At 45.5% G+C, this 16,272-nt stretch overlaps 1 protein-coding gene across 4 annotated transcripts in view; it reads left to right on the top strand.

The window, feature by feature from the left end:
* Positions 1–479: 479 nt before the first annotated feature.
* Positions 480–16,272, top strand: part of lamb2l (laminin, beta 2-like) — a 66,112-nt gene continuing 50,319 nt past the window's right edge. The window contains exons 1-2 of one of the 4 annotated variants that reach the window (XM_029719552.1): positions 480–575; positions 804–898. The gene's annotated coding sequence lies outside the window, so the exon portion shown is untranslated. Of the gene's footprint in view, positions 576–661; positions 899–15,655; positions 15,678–16,272 lie in introns of those variants that run through there. The other 3 variants (XM_029719551.1, XM_029719554.1, XM_029719553.1) reach the window with 3 other exon arrangements.

Genomic DNA, 16,272 nt, shown 5'->3' with positions numbered 1-16,272 from the left:
TCACCCCCATCAGCCCCTTGAACAACAGACTGCTCTCTTGTTCCTGTGCTCGACAGAAGTCTGTTTTCTGAGGTTTATCTCCCAGTCAGATTTGGCCGGCACCAGATAATGAGCTTGTTGATGGCTTTTGTCATCATCATTCTATAAAGATGTTTATATTCCTCATAACAAAATACCCAGCTGCAGTACCTACAACAGGCTTGCATGGAGGCACTAAAAAAACAAATACTAAATTATTTCTGACAAAGGAAATGACCCATAACCTAACTATTAAGAATTATCACGGGAAATGAACTAATGAAACATGTTCAACCCCCCTCTTATTTCCATTTCTGATCCTAAATGTGTAACGACTCGGGATATACCTGTCCTGATCAGAGTTATTGGAGAGGAGCGGGAAATCAATATTTGTAGAAAGATTACAGACAGAGAGAGAGAGGCAGATGGGAAAAGGAGCAAGTGACTATTACGGGAAATTATAAGAAACTAGGTATAGGGAATTGCAATGTGTATCAAACAAACCGAGCCTTTGTCCTTCTTCGTCCAAGTTTAACTTTGATCTCCAGCACGATAAGGTAACATTCTGTCGTCATAACGTTAGCCTATAACCTACCAGCGACCTGACTGAAAGACCTCGATGTCGGGGGTTGAACTGTGTAGTACTGTAGCCCAGTCAGTGTAGCGTCGGGGTGACGCCCATACCTAACAGAAATCTACCTTGTTTGTACAGTAGGGTAGGCCTACATATATATATATATATTAATTTTGATAACCGCTGGTTTCGACTCCTCCTTTCCGTACAGTACTGGACTGCAGACCAAACTGTACACAGGACTCATACAGGTGGTCGAGGCGAGCTCGGGAAGCAGAGACAGTGGATCAGAGAAGTTGTGAACAGGTGAGACTACTGCACATTTTTACCTTTTCGTTTTAGCTGTAGAATTAAACTTCACTGCACTCTTTATTTCTCAAACACTTATCGGTCATTTATGGTAATACATAATTGCTGTATTGCGACCGTTTATCCTGACCTGTGTTTGTAGAACCCTAAGGAAGTGTACAGAAGAGTGTTCTAAGTGACATTGATTTATGGGAGGAACTGTATCCTACTCGTTATAATCAATGTAATAACTTCCATAGTTCGCATCTAGTTTTCATGCAGATGGATATTAGGGAGCCTGTAACTTAGAGCATAACACATAAAGTGATTCAACTTGCTATGGATAATCAGATATTGACGATCAGGAGCTGCGGAGGTATCTCCTCATCTGTGGTCAAATATTGTAATCGAGAGGTATGGGATGGAGGAAGATCATAGGCTAACACTCCAGCTCTCAGTCCTAACCCCTGGTCTATTGACTGAGATTTTAGTAAAGGGAACAAGGCAAGTTGAGATAAAAATGGAAGTAAAATTACAGTGGTTATGAAAATAATGACATTCATGACCATTCACTGAAGTATACAATTTTCCATGAGTTTGGTCTTTCTCTATACCCATTTCTAACTTCTTCCTTATATTTGCTGTCCTGTTCGCACAATACCTTGTTCCTGTTTTATTACTGCTTGACACTAGAGCAGCTCTGCTCTGTGCTGCGCATGGCCCTCTACCACTCCACTGGCCACAGGGTCAGGGCGAGCAGATTACTGACACCATTTCACACATTCCACTGGGATTAGGAAGCTACTCAAATGAACATTGAAAGTGGGACCTCCTGTTCAATCACTTTCAATCACAGTAAAGATTTTAGATTGATTAGGGAGTCCCCAATGTATATGTAGGACTATTCTATGACATGAGGCTTTAGCTGGAAAATAGCCCTTATAAATCCTTCTTACTTTTGTTTGTTAACTGTGACACGAGTTGGACAAAGTTGACCATCGCTCTTAGGTTTGTGGTCCCTGCAAATGTACCCAATCAATATCTAATGCATCATATGGCACTGTTTAGATTGCATGGCAACTCCAACTGAATTTTTCCCGCTGCTCTACCGTTTGCTACGGACTTCAGTCTGAGACTGCCATCACTGAAGTCATTTGTGGTGACGTCAAAAGGAGGGGTGTTGTACAAAACAAAGTCATCAGCTATTGGATCATCTCTAACCAATCAGAATATCAAAGCCAATGACGAATTTTCAAACGCTGCTTTACCCACGTGTGTTCCGGCTCTGGTTCAACCCGGTTTCTGGGACCAAACAGACGGTCTAAAATGAATTTCCAGTCTAGAAATCGCCAGAGAGCTACTCAGGTACAGGCTCATTGCGGAGAAGCCACTAACGTCCATGGGTGTGACGTAGCGTTTGGTTGGAGCAAGGAGTTTGGGTAGCCAGGCAACTGTTTAAACATCTGAAAGGTTTCCATGGTCTCTGTCTGTGGGCTAAGTTAGTATAGGTTTAATCAGCTCCTGGTTGTTATTTAGCACCACTGCTGTGTGTGTCCCTAACCTAAGGGGTTCAAGAGATCTGCAAGTCTTGGCCCCGAGCAGCCCTGGGAGGGCCTCAGCCTCATCTCTCACCCCAGTCCGTCAGCACCTGCTGCCTCAGCCTTTGCCCTGTTCTGCTCTGAGGAGCTAGTGTGTGGAGAGGGGCCCCTTCCAAAGCCCAAAAACACTGTATCAATATGTCTTTGACATTTGAGATTCTCTCTGGGGTTGTGAGTCAAACCTAATCATGTTCCTTGACTGAAATCACCCCCTTGTTTCCTCCTGACATGGGACTTGGGACTTGTATTAGTGATTCGTCTCTCAATTACATCTGGCTTCGGTTCGGTTTACAGTGTGACTCCAGACAGCTGTTCTGCTACGATGTAAAGAGATAATTGAAGATAAGCCCCTGTCTGTCAAATAATGTCATGTACCCTTGGCAAAACCATGTGATTGAAGCAGTCTGATGGAATAATACATGACTCACAGTTGAGGCCTAGTCTGTCTTCACAGAAGATGTCATCTTAACTCCTTGATAAAGTGATCTTCAGGAAATCCATTTAATTTTCAGTAAAATCACGCTCGCACACACACACGCTCGCACACACACGCTCGCACAGGCGCACGCACATGCACGTCCTCTGATGATCTGAGCTGATGCTAATCTCCAGGGAAATGCCTGATTGCGTCTGAAATATATCTCACTAATAACAGGAAACCATTCAAACTTGCGGCCACGCCCCTTTGCGACAGAGCTGTCAAAATACTCTGCCTGTCTCCCATGTCAGCTGTCCAAGCCGTTGTCTTCTCCTGGTAACTCTGAATAAAGACAAACGAATAGAATAATACACATATGCTCACCCTGATGTTCTGGAAATGAAGTCTCGATATCTTCTCTCTTGGTGACTGAACAACTGCTATGCATTATGGCGTTGTGCATACACTTAGAATTCACCAACTTTGGTTCTAATCCATTTGACAGAAAGTCAGAGGCAGTAGTCTTAAGCTACATTTACATTTACATTTAAGTCATTTAGCAGACGCTCTTATCCAGAGCGACTTACAAATTGGTGCATTCACCTTATGATATCCAGTGGAACAACCACTTTACAATAGTGCATCTAAATCTTTTGGGGGGGGGGTTAGAAGGATTACTTTATCCTATCCCAGGTATTCCTTAAAGAGGTGGGGTTTCAGGTGTCTCCGGAAGGTGGTGATTGACTCCGCTGTCCTGGCGTCGTGAGGGAGCTTGTTCCACCATTGGGGTGCCAGAGCAGCGAACAGTTTTGACTGGGCTGAGCGGGAACTGTGCTTCCTCAGAGGTAGGGAGGCGAGCAGGCCAGAGGTGGATGAACGCAGTGCCCTTGTTTGGGTGTAGGGCCTGATCAGAGCCTGAAGGTACGGAGGTGCCGTTCCCCTCACAGCTCCGTAGGCAAGCACCATGGACTTGTAGCGGGTGCGAGCTTCAACTGGAAGCCAGTGGAGAGAGCGGAGGAGCGGGGTGACGTGAGAGAACTTGGGAAGGTTGAACACCAGACGGGCTGCGGCGTTCTGGATGAGTTGTAGGGGTTTAATGGCACAGGCAGGGAGCCCAGCCAACAGCGAGTTGCAGTAATCCAGACGGGAGATGACAAGTGCCTGGACTAGGACCTGCGCCGCTTCCTGTGTGAGGCAGGGTCGTACTCTGCGAATGTTGTAGAGCATGAACCTACAGGATCGGGTCACCGCCTTGATGTTAGTGGAGAACGACAGGGTGTTGTCCAGAGTCACGCCAAGGTTCTGGGAGGAGGACACAAGGGAGTTGTCAACCGTGATGGTGAGATCATGGAACGGGCAGTCCTTCCCCGGGAGGAAGAGCAGCTCCGTCTTGCCGAGGTTCAGCTTGAGGTGGTGAGCCGTCATCCACACTGATATGTCTGCCAGACATGCAGAGATGCGATTCACCACCTGGTTATCAGAAGGGGGAAAGGAGAAGATTAATTGTGTGTCGTCTGCGTAGCAATGATAGGAGAGACCATGTGAGGATATGACCGAGCCAAGTGACTTGGTGTATCGTGAGAATAGGAGAGGGCCTAGAACAGAGCCCTGGGGGACACCAGTGGTGAGAGCACGTGGTGCGGAGACAGATTCTCGCCACGCCACCTGGTAGGAGCGACCTGTCAGGTAGGACGCAATCCAAGCGTGGGCCGCGCCGGAGATGCCCAGCTCGGAGAGGGTGGAGAGGAGGATCTGATGGTTCACAGTATCAAAGGCAGCAGATAGGTCTAGAAGGATGAGAGCAGAGGAGAGAGAGTTAGCTTTGGCAGTGCGGAGAGCCTCCGTGACACAGAGAAGAGCAGTCTCAGTTGAATGCCCAGTCTTGAAACCTGACTGATTAGGATCAAGAAGGTCATTCTGAGAGAGATAGCAGGAGAGCTAGCCAAGGACGGCACGTTCAAGAGTTTTGGAGAGAAAAGAAAGAAGGGATACTGGTCTGTAGTTGTTGATATCGGAGGGATCGAGTGTAGGTTTTTTCAGAAGGGGTGCAACTCTCGCTCTCTTGAAGACGGAAGGGACGTAGCCAGCGGTCAAGGATGAGTTGATGAGCGAGGTGAGGTAGGGGAGAAGGTCTCCGGAAATGGTCTGGAGAAGAGAGGAGGGGATAGGGTCGAGTGGGCAGGTTGTTGGGCGGCCGGCCGTCACGAGACGCGAGATTTCATCTGGAGAGAGAGGGGAGAAAGAGGTCAAAGCACAGGGTAGGGCAGTGTGAGCAGGACCAGCGGTGTCGTTTGGCTTAGCAAACGAGGATCGGATGTCATCAGCCTTCTTTTCAAAATGGTTGACGAAGTCATCCGCAGAGAGAGAGGAGGGGGGAGGGGGAGGAGGATTCAGGAGGGAGGAGAAGGTAGCAAAGAGCTTCCTAGGGTTAGAGGCAGATGCTTGGAATTTAGAGTGGTAGAAAGTGGCTTTAGCAGCAGAGACAGAAGAGGAAAATGTAGAGAGGAGGGCGTGAAAGGATGCCAGGTCCGCAGGGAGGCGAGTTTTCCTCCATTTCCGCTCGGCTGCCCGGAGCCCTGTTCTGTGAGCTCGCAGTGAGTCGTCGAGCCACGGCGCAGGAGTGGAGGACCGAGCCGGCCTGGAGGATAGGGGACAGAGAAAATCAAAGGATGCAGAAAGGGAGGAGAGGAGGGTTGAGGAGGCAGAATCAGGAGATAGGTTGGAGAAGGTTTGAGCAGAGGGAAGAGATGATAGGATGGAAGAGGAGAGAGTAGCGGGAGAGAGAGAGCAAAGGTTGGGACGGCGCAATACCATCCGAGTAGGGGCAGAGTGAGAAGTGTTGGATGAGAGCGAGAGGGAAAAGGATACAAGGTAGTGGTCGGAGACTTGGAGGGGAGTTGCAATGAGATTAGTGGAAGAACAGCATCTAGTAAAGATGAGGTCAAGCATATTGCCTGCCTTGTGAGTAGGGGGGGAAGGTGAGAGGGTGAGGTCAAAAGAGGAGAGGAGTGGAAAGAAGGAGGCAGAGAGGAATGAGTCAAAGGTAGACGTGGGGAGGTTAAAGTCACCCAGAACTGTGAGAGGTGAGCCATCCTCAGGGAAGGAACTTATCAAGGCATCAAGCTCATTGATGAACTCTCCAAGGGAACCTGGAGGGCGATAAATGATAAGGATGTTAAGCTTGAAAGGGCTGGTAACTGTGACAGCATGGAATTCAAATGAGGAGATAGACAGATGGGTCAGGGGAGAAAGAGAGAATGTCCACTTGGGAGAGATGAGGATTCCAGTGCCACCACCCCGCTGGCTCGATGCTCTAGGGGTATGCGAGAACACGTAGGCAGACGAGGAGAGAGCACTAGGAGTAGCAGTGTTATCTGTGGTAATCCATGTTTCCGTCAGCGCCAGGAAGTCTAGGGACTGGAGGGTAGCATAGGCTGAGATGAACTCAGCCTTGTTGGCCGCAGACCGGCAGTTCCAGAGGCTGCCGGAGACCTGGAACTCCACGTGGGTCGTGCGCGCTGGGACCACCAGGTTAGAGTGGCAGCAGCTACATGTCCCTAAAGTGCCCTCAACTTCAGCCCAGACACAGAGCACATCTTTCAAAATGTCTGGAATTTTTATCATTGTAATGAACCATAGCTCAACAAATGATTACAAAGAGATAGGAGAATGTACAGGTAACTGCCAAAATATCAGAAACACTTGAGTAAATGAGGGCTACATAGTATATTGAAAGCAAGTGCTTCCACACAGGTGTGGTTCCTGAGTTAATTAAGCAATTAACATCCCATCAAGCTTAGGGTCACGTATGAAAATGCTGGGCAGGCCATTATTTTGTCTACCATGGCTATGCCAGTAAAGATCAGGAAGGCCCGCACACTGTTTAAGCTGCCAATTCACTGCTTTATTGACTACAGACCGAGTGCTCACTTCCCAGAATGCACACACTTCACCTCGTATGACCATTACACACATGACGCATGGTGGGTGTGGAAACCATTCAATTCACTTTTGCGTACAGTCAATCATAATTCATCCCAGAGGTACATGTGGTCATAAAGGATGATATTCGTACGAATGGGTTCAAGTTAAAACCTAGGAAACAGTAAAAAAAAAACATGTTGGAAACTGTTGGAACACCCGCCCATGTGACCATTACACGCAGGACGCGCGGTGTCCGTAGAAATAATTCCAGTGACCTATTTCATAAACAACTTGTGTACCTCTAATAATTTCATATTAACGAGATGGGCGCATGTTACAGAATCTAATATATATGTACAAAATGACCAAGTGGAGATCTAGAAGGCAGGACAATGGCTATGCCCCCATAGGATGATAATGCCCCCATCCGCAGGACACGAGTGGTCACTGAATGGTTTGATGAGCACGAAAACGATGTAAACCATATGCCATGGCCGTCTCAGTCACCAGATCTCAACCAGATTGAACACTTATGGGAGATTCTGGAGTGGTGCCTGAGACAATGTTTTCCACCACTATCAACAAAACACCAAAATATGTAATTTCTCGTGGAAGAATGTTGTCGCATCCCTCCAATAGAGTTCCAGACACTTGTGGAATCTACGCCAAGGTGTATTGAAGCTGTTCTGGCTCGTTTTGACCCAACGCCCTGTTAAGACTCTTTATGTTGGTGTTTCCTTTACTTTGGCAGTTACCTGTATATTGTATGACTTATTCTGTATGCGGTAGTGGTGGTCTTGATGGGCCAGGTGGGGTTAGCTCTAATGTTTCTATTTGGCTACTGTTTGGTCTTGCCCTCTGGTGAGCACCTTGTAGACCTCAGGTGTGCTGGCGTGTTGGCTTAAAGAATAGTTGATGTGATATTTTACCTGCAGCGGCTTAGTTAGCTTGCATTGAGACCCTGGATCTGATTTTAAAAAATCATTACCGTTAAGGGGACTGGAAGGAGACAAACAAGTTGTTGTATGTCTGTCATTCAGATACACTCTGTCTGCGTCATTGAAGATTTGGGCCAATTAGGCTACTGCGGAGATCGGCACAGAAAGATATTTCAGATGATCCTGGATTTAAATCTGGAGATGTCTTTTTATTTCTGGAAGGAAAATCGTCATAATATCAATCGCAGCTCTAATCGCAACCCTGTTGAAAACACAGCAGAAGTTGCCATGCAGACGGTATATGATTATGTCATGTAATTTGTCAGGGAAGAGGCTCCTGTATTTCCAGTAGTGTATGTTTGAAGTTCTCAGAGGATTATACAGTATTTGAAGTGGGGTTTTAATCATTACATAGCTATAGAGATTTCTTCTGTTGGGATGTCACTTTTGGGTGGTCTGTCTCCTTCCCAGCCGTACTGAATGGAGAGGCCTATTTGATCAGGGGGAATCTAGACGGGTTATTGGTCATAGTCTTACTTACAGCACAAAGAGTCAAATTGCATTAAGTACAAACAGGTTAACAATGACATACAATGTGCAGGCTACTAGTTTGTTCAAGGACTCACAGCAGTATATTTGGGTTAGTGATAGATAGCAGGTCTCAGGTCAGCTCTGGAAAGGGTTTTAAATGTCCTGAGGATCATCCAGAGACTAAACACTGATCCTAATCACTCACCATTTTACTCCTTTACTGTTAATGTTTCATTGACGTTATTTCAGTGTTGAGTTTGGACCATGTTGTTTGTGAAGGTTGCCACGCTGAGTCATCTGCCTTTGTAAAGAGAGAGACTCTTCCATCATGACCTAATGTGAGTGAGCAGCAACCTGATGTTGCCAAGCTCTGTCGTACTTGGCCTGCTGTCACTCCTTTTGCCTCTGCCTGTCCTTCTACTTTTGGTCTGATGGCCGCATACACAATGGATAATCTTTGTCATTTATCGAGATGGTCAGTTAATAAGAAATAAGTCGGACTGACATAATGAGTTTATTTTAGGTGTCAACCTTTCTTTGGATTATGTCCCAGTGAACATTGACTCAGGACAGTTAAAGTGGCAAAATGTAACTTTTTGGGCGACCCGACCAAATTCACACTGAAATGTGAGTTAAAGATCTATCATTGAAAGCAAGTCTAAGAAGCGGTAGATCTGTTCTATGTGCGCTATTTCTATGCTTCTTGTTCGTAAGTTTAGTTTTTGCATCTTTTACTTTTGGTTTTGTACAACAGCTTCAAATAGCTGAAAATACAATATTTTTGCTTATGGAAAATATATTTCACAGCGGTTTAGATGGTACAATGATTCTAGCTTATTTTACCACATAACTATTAGAGTTTTAGCAACCAGGAAATGGCTGAGTGATATCTGCTTAGTGCAACTTTAAAGAAATGTGTTATTGAATGGTTGCCTATGCACAGCTGCTGTCGAAATGAGTTCATTATGATGTGTACATTTCATTCAGTACTGTTCTGAAGCACTGCTTGTCCATGAAAACACAGCTGGTGTCAATACAAATTAATATCACTTTATTCCGTCTACATGACACACACACACAAACACACACACACACACACACACACACACACACACACACACACACACACACACACACACACACACACACACACACACACACATGGCAAGGCTTATCATTATTGTGTTCAATGATATGGAAGCCAGGGATTATTTTGTCTAGTGTCCCCAGGACACTTTATCTTTCATCTGACTTTTACTGGGGAGGCATAGTGGTGAGCACTGTTCCAACAGCATGTCTCCCTCCTATTAAAATGTGTGTCAGTGTGGGTGTGTGCACGCGCGTGCACTGAGTATACTGAACTGAACTGAAGTATGACTGTATTACCTGGATTTGTTTTAAAGTAACTGTCCAGTGAAAATGTCACTTTTAAAAGTTCATATTCTGTTAACACATACCCAAATAATGCTGTTGACTCATATTTTTGTCCAAAGCATACATTTCAGAAAAAAACACTTAAAACCTTGTATCTGAAATAGACCTGTTTAGGATGAGCTGGCCAATCAGCGGTCTACTCGCGTTAATCTTTTGAATGTCCGGTATACACCCACATTCTGTTGTTGGGGTACGCCCACATTCTGTTGTTGGGGTACGCCCACATTCTGTTGTTGGGGTACGCCCACATTCTGTTGTTGGGGTATGCCCACATTCTGTTGTTGGGGTACGCCCACATTCTGTTGTTGGGGTACGCCCACATTCTGTTGTTGGGGTATGCCCACATTCTGTTGTTGGGGTATGCCCACACCATTCCAACACAGAAGAGCTGCTTTTTAACATACTTAATAAAAAATCACAAAATTGGAAGGGAAACTATTTCACTCATATTACAATTAATTATAGGCAATATTTCATAGAAATCTGGAAAAACTGGACAGTTACTTTAAGACCCTCCATTTTTTTCACTCAACTGTAGTCTAGGCCAGAGGCCTGGACATGTTCTTGGAAGTTCAGGATAAAAGGCTAGCAGAAAGAATATAGTGTTGAGGGGGTTTTGACCTGTGTGTTCGCTGTGCTTTACCGTACCACCACCACCCTTAGGATGGATGTCTTACAATACCTATTTGACGGAAGGATGAATGCAGTCATGTATTGCTCTTTTTTTTAAAGTGGAGAGTTCCTCTGTGGAGCCATTGAATTGGCATTTTAATTCACAGAGAGGATGTAGTTGGCTATGTTATCCCATCCCCACTAGTCTGTGAACAGGCGAGCTATAGTCATCTCTGTCTTGATTGGGACTCGATCGGGTTACCATTATGTTCTCAATGTCAACACATACATCCACTTTTTGGCAAAAAAACACATGCAAGATCAAGATCAGACCATAGCGACATGCTTATAAAATCACTGTTCCTCAGGTTCTGAATGTGCTGCGGTTGCCCCGCATCGGACTCCATCTCAGGTTCAAAGGTCATGTAACCACAGAGCAGTGAATGTGAGGTTCCGTTGTGTGGTTTGGCTGGTTGACACACGACCTTACTGCCATCTCATACAAAGGTTTAACCTTTAACCCAGTGGTCACCAACAGGTTGATCGACTGGTCCATCTCCAAACGTTTCTGTAAAAAACCTAATGATAAAGCCTTGCGTTCCTATGTTTATTTGTATTGGTCTCATGCTGTTGGTGGTAGGTGCACCCAATTCAGCTGCCCTGCTCGCCGGGTTGTGGAATTCTTCACATTTTGAAATATTTCTGAAGGTACAAACTCTGCCTTCCCTGCGGGCCCAGAGAGCAAATGAAGTGCACTGTAGGCCTACCGCTGGCCAATCGGATGGCTCAAAATACCGTGTCTGCAGTAACCTAGCGGGCATAAAAGAAAGGTTACAGCAAAGTTGATACTGTGAGATTTCAAAACTTTTAAAACCATGACTAGAGATCGACTGTCAACGAATACAGCCATGTGCTGCTGTAGTTCTCAGTGAGTTCATGTTTAAGTGCTTACTCAGCGCTGTCCGCACTTTTTATTCAACACTTTTATAAGTCATAGAAATGTGCGTTTTTCCCTACTTCCACTTGTGCTACAACCTGCACTACAGCTGTAATGAATGAGTAGGAAAGTGTATCGATAGACTTGCTCCGTTATTATTAGCAGAGGAATATTTCACCTTCTCTGTTCGTAGGAGTAAAAACATGGATTTGTGCATGAGGCAGAAATAATGCGGTGGGACTACAGTTTCGCCATCAGCTGGAAGACAGTGTCCCTTTTTGCTCAGCGTCAGCAGAGGAAAGGGAGAGCGGAGGGACGTTGAGAGGCGGGCCCTCAGTCTGCTGCTCTAACCCTCTGCTGAGACTGACCATCAGATGCGCAGGCATCCATCAGCCCAGTAAAATACAAATAAAAAGCGAATTATTTAAATGTATGCTCACTCAGCTGTGCCTCACACGTAATACAACAACTGATCTATTACCGGTGTGATCATATAGTCTACCTCAAAATGTTTATATATATATTTTTTAAACGGTCCGAACAGCAATGGATTGGCAGAGCAATTCAAGCAAAGCTAATATGCAGTGATAATGTATTGGGCCTATAACTGTCACGCCCTGACCATAGAGAGCCCTTGGTTCTCTATGGTGTAGTAGGTCAGGGCGTGACTAGGGGGTGATCTAGTATGTTTATTTCTATGTTGGTGCTAATATGGTTCCCAATTAGAGGCAGCTGTTTATCGTTGCCTCTGGTTGGGGATCATATTTAGGTAGTTATTTCCCCACCTGTGTTTTGTGGGATATTGATTGATTGTTAGTGTGTTTGGGCACTACGTCCTCACGGTCTTTGTAAGTTTTGTTATTTTGTTAGTTTCACTTAAATAAGTATGTGGAACTATACTCACGCTGCGCCTTGGTCCGATAATTTTCAAGAACGTGACAGAATATCCCACCAAACCAGGACCAAGCAGCGTGTTCACCAGGTAAAGGAGTTTTGGACATGGGAAGAAGTGATGGGTGGATGCGAAACCCTTCCTTGACGGCAGACGGAAGGTAATAATGGAGGACAGCGACGGCGCCAGGGTTCGCAGCCACAGAAAGCCCAAGGACCACCCCAAGTTTTCTTTGGGGGGGGGCACAAGGGGTGGCCGGTCGCGCCGAGGAGAGTGCCAGAGCCTGAATGGCAAACTCTGAGTAGCGTGTCGTCAGACCACTGCCACAGAAACCCCAAGATTTTTTTTTTGGGGGGGGGGGGCACATGGAGCTGGCGGCTGAGCCGCGGGAAGAGCCAGAGACTGTCAGGGAGGCAATGGAGAAGTTGAGAGAGAGATGTTGTGCAAGTGTGTTCTGCTCAACATTCGACCAGAAGATCTGGTTAGCAGTCTGGTGAAACCTGTGTCGGCTCCACGCATCTGGCCTCCAGTGCATCTCCCCAGTCCGGTACGTCCTGTGCCTGCTCCTCACACTTGCCCGGAAGAATGTGTCACCAGTCCGGTGCAACCTGTGCCGGCCCCACGCATCAGGCCTCCAGTGCGTCTCCCCAGTCCGGTACGTCCTGTGCCTGCTCCTCGCACTCGCCCTAAAGTGCGTGTCCCAAGTCCGGTACATCCTGTGCCTGCTCCTCGCACTCGCCCTGAAGTGCGTGTCACCAGTCCGGTGCCACCTGTGCCGGCTCCACGCATCAGGCCTCCAGTGCGCCTCCCCAGTCCGGTACGTCCTGTGCCTGCTCCTCGCACTCGCCCTGAAGTGCGTGTCCCCAGTCCGGTGCGTACTGTGCCTGCTCCTCACACTCGTCCTGAAGTGCGTGTCACCAGTCCGGTGTCACCTGTGCCGGCTACATGCATCAGGCCTCCAGTGCGCCTCCCCAGTCCGGTACATCCTGTGCCTATTCCCCGCACTCGCCCTGAAGTGCGTGTCACCAGTCCGGTGCCATCTGTACCGGCTCCACTCACTAGGCCTCCAGTGTACATTCACAGTCCAGAGCTTCCGGCGACGGTTCCCTGTCCGGAGCTTCCGGCGACGTTTCCCGGTCCAGAACTTCCGGCGACGTTTCCCGGTCCGGAGCCTCCGGCGACGTTTCCCGATCCGGAACTTCCGGCGACGGTCAATGGTCCGGAGCTTCCAGGCACGGTGTCCAGTCCAGCTCCAGGGCAGGAGCCTTCCTCTGCGCCGGTGCCCAGTCCAGGAACGGCATCCAGTCCAGTCCAGCTTATCGTTGCCTTTGATTGGGGCTCATATTTAGGTAGTTATTTCCCCACCTGTGTTTTGTGGGATATTGATTGATTGTTAGTGTGTTTGGTCACTACGTCCTCACGGTCTTTGTAAGTTTTGTTATTTTGTTAGTTTCACTTAAATAAATATGTGGAACTATACTGACGCTGCGCCTTGGTCCAATCATTTTCAAGAACGTGACAATAGCCTAGCCTACTGCACAAACCTCATTGCTACAGAACTGTTTTTAAAAGAATAATGTTGCATAGACTTAAGTTTTTTAAGTCATATAAAAAATCTGAGCGGTAGCTCTCAGCTTGCATTTGGACTCAGAAAGTGATCTTGACTCAGAAAAGGTTGGTGACCACTGCTTTAGCCCTCAACCAGCTGGTAGAGCATGTTTGGCAATGGAGTTAGAAGTAGATATGAAAAAAAATATTCACTTTAACTTGATTGGTCAACTCCCCCAGCCCTCCTGCAACAATTAACATAATTTGTATCCGTTGTTTTGGGTTGCTACAGTTCAGTGTTGTGGCACTCTAATTTTGCCCATTTTGGTCTGTAAGAAAACTCAAAATCAGTCACCAAAGATATGGGATAAAAGGCAGGAATTCAGTTGGTGATGGATAAATATTGCACATTTCCTGTTAGTAGAGACCTTGAAGAGTAGAAATATGAAAATAAATATTTAAAATGTAAAAAGGCTAAAAAGCAATATATATTTTAAATGTGCTCATCCAGGGGGTTGATATGTCAGTGACAAATATTGTGAACTAATATGTTATATTTTTTATAAAAAAATAGGATTGAATTGTTGAAAACACACTATATTAGGCAACATAAATTGACCAATGGAGTCATTTAATCAATATTCAGAAGGGCCTTTAAGGTCGCCTATAAAAGAATGCCTATAACAGTAATTAAAAACGGTACTTTGTAATTTATTATCTAAAAATGCAGTCTGAATATGTGGAAAAGACGGTGGAAGAACCTGGATCATTTGAAATGTAAGAAAACCATTTTGATAGACATTGCACTATATACACTAAACGTATATTTCAATGTAATTGAATATTCATGTTTGGATGTGTACAATTATCATAATTACTCTTTTAATAATGCTTACCTACCTATAAAAGCCATTGAAGCAGACCTAAGGTCATTTTTTGTAGTATTATTGAGATGAACAAAAATGTAATGGAAATTGCCATTCTAATATGGCATTGCTGGTATGACCCTCTTTTGACTTCTCAACAGCCTGGTAGAGCTCTGTTATTCCCCAAATAAACATAAAGTTAAAACAAATATTGGAAGTTCTTATTTGAGTTGTTAGTAATAGTAATTTAATGTTTGACATGTTTTTGAAGAAGAGGCAATTAAAGGGTTTTAAGCATGGTATATGAGAGTCCCTCCCACCTTAGGTATGGAACTGAAAGGATATCATGTTATTGGAAACCACAGTTTCTCTGACTTTGTCAGAGTTTAGTAAACTACTGTGTCCTATTGATAGAGACTTACTGTATCAACTTAAAGTTGTTGTGCCACATTATGCTAAAGTAACACAGTTCAACCTTCAAGGTTGTGGGGTATCTTCTTATTTCATCCAATGAAAATATAGAGCATGTTTTTATTTTCTCTCCTCATTTCAACTTCTTAGTTAAGCTGTAATTCCTATGTCATGTAGTGCACAGGAACAACCCTGTCTGCAACAGGAAGTACTTATGCCACAAACTCAGCAGGTTATTTTTCCCTGGACCGGAGGTCCTGTGTCGTCTCTCTGGTGGTCAGTTTGGATGCTCCTCTCTCTGGGGGCAGGGAGGGGGTGTCCCTGCACCGACGGCCCAGGGACAGCCAACACAGCGCCCCAACCCCTCCCTCTCTCCTTCTCTCCTTCCCTCCATCCCAACTCAACCCCCACCCCCCACCCCACACACACACACAAAAAAGTGGGGCAGTGCATTCCGCCTGCCTAGAGACCATTTCCCCTTTCACACAGTGGCTCTCAGAGTGACAGCTGAATTTGAATAAGAATCGCTGTCCATACTGCGCACACACACACACACACACACACACACACACACACACACACACACACACACACACACACACACACACACACACACGCACACTAAAAGTGAACCAGCCTGCAGAAAGCTTCTCACCACAGAGAGGACTGAGTTTACTTGCGTGGCTGTGTGAGTACTTAGATCTTATTTATGCTATTAATCTGTATAGATACATCACTTCTCAGAAGTTGGACCTAACAGATGTTGTGTGGGATTGATTGTCTGAACAGGTTTGATAGTGATGGGGGAATAAATCGATACAGTTACATATTATTTTGGATGATATTATATCGATACTTTGACTCCAGTTTGTTTTTGCTAGGCAGCGCTAGTCGGCTGTACCTGCTGTATTTTTCATCCTATAGCTTCTTCTCCATCTCTTTTTAAAGAGTGAGACAATATTTTTTCATCACTTTTATTTCCATGACTGATCAAAACACATTTTCTCATGTCTCTCTCTTGTCTCTCTGCAGCAGACATATGGTGAGCAATATGCTTGGAACATGAAATTTCAATAAAATCGCAGTATCGAATCGCAATACATATGGTATCGGCACCTAAGTGTCGTGATTATATGGTATCGTGAGGTCCCTGGTAATTCCCAGCCGTTTCAGAACTTTGTCTTTGTGAATGAACATCTTGTCTACTAGTGTGTTGCACCCTTTTTCTTTTTTAAAAATGGACTCTATCTGAGTCTTTTTTACATACAGACACTCCATTTTTG

This window comes from Salmo trutta, chromosome 28, assembly GCF_901001165.1.
Source record: "Salmo trutta chromosome 28, fSalTru1.1, whole genome shotgun sequence".
Lineage (NCBI taxonomy): Eukaryota > Metazoa > Chordata > Actinopteri > Salmoniformes > Salmonidae > Salmo > Salmo trutta.
Note: the sequence above shows the minus strand (reverse complement) of the source record. Positions and strands in the feature narration are given on the sequence as shown.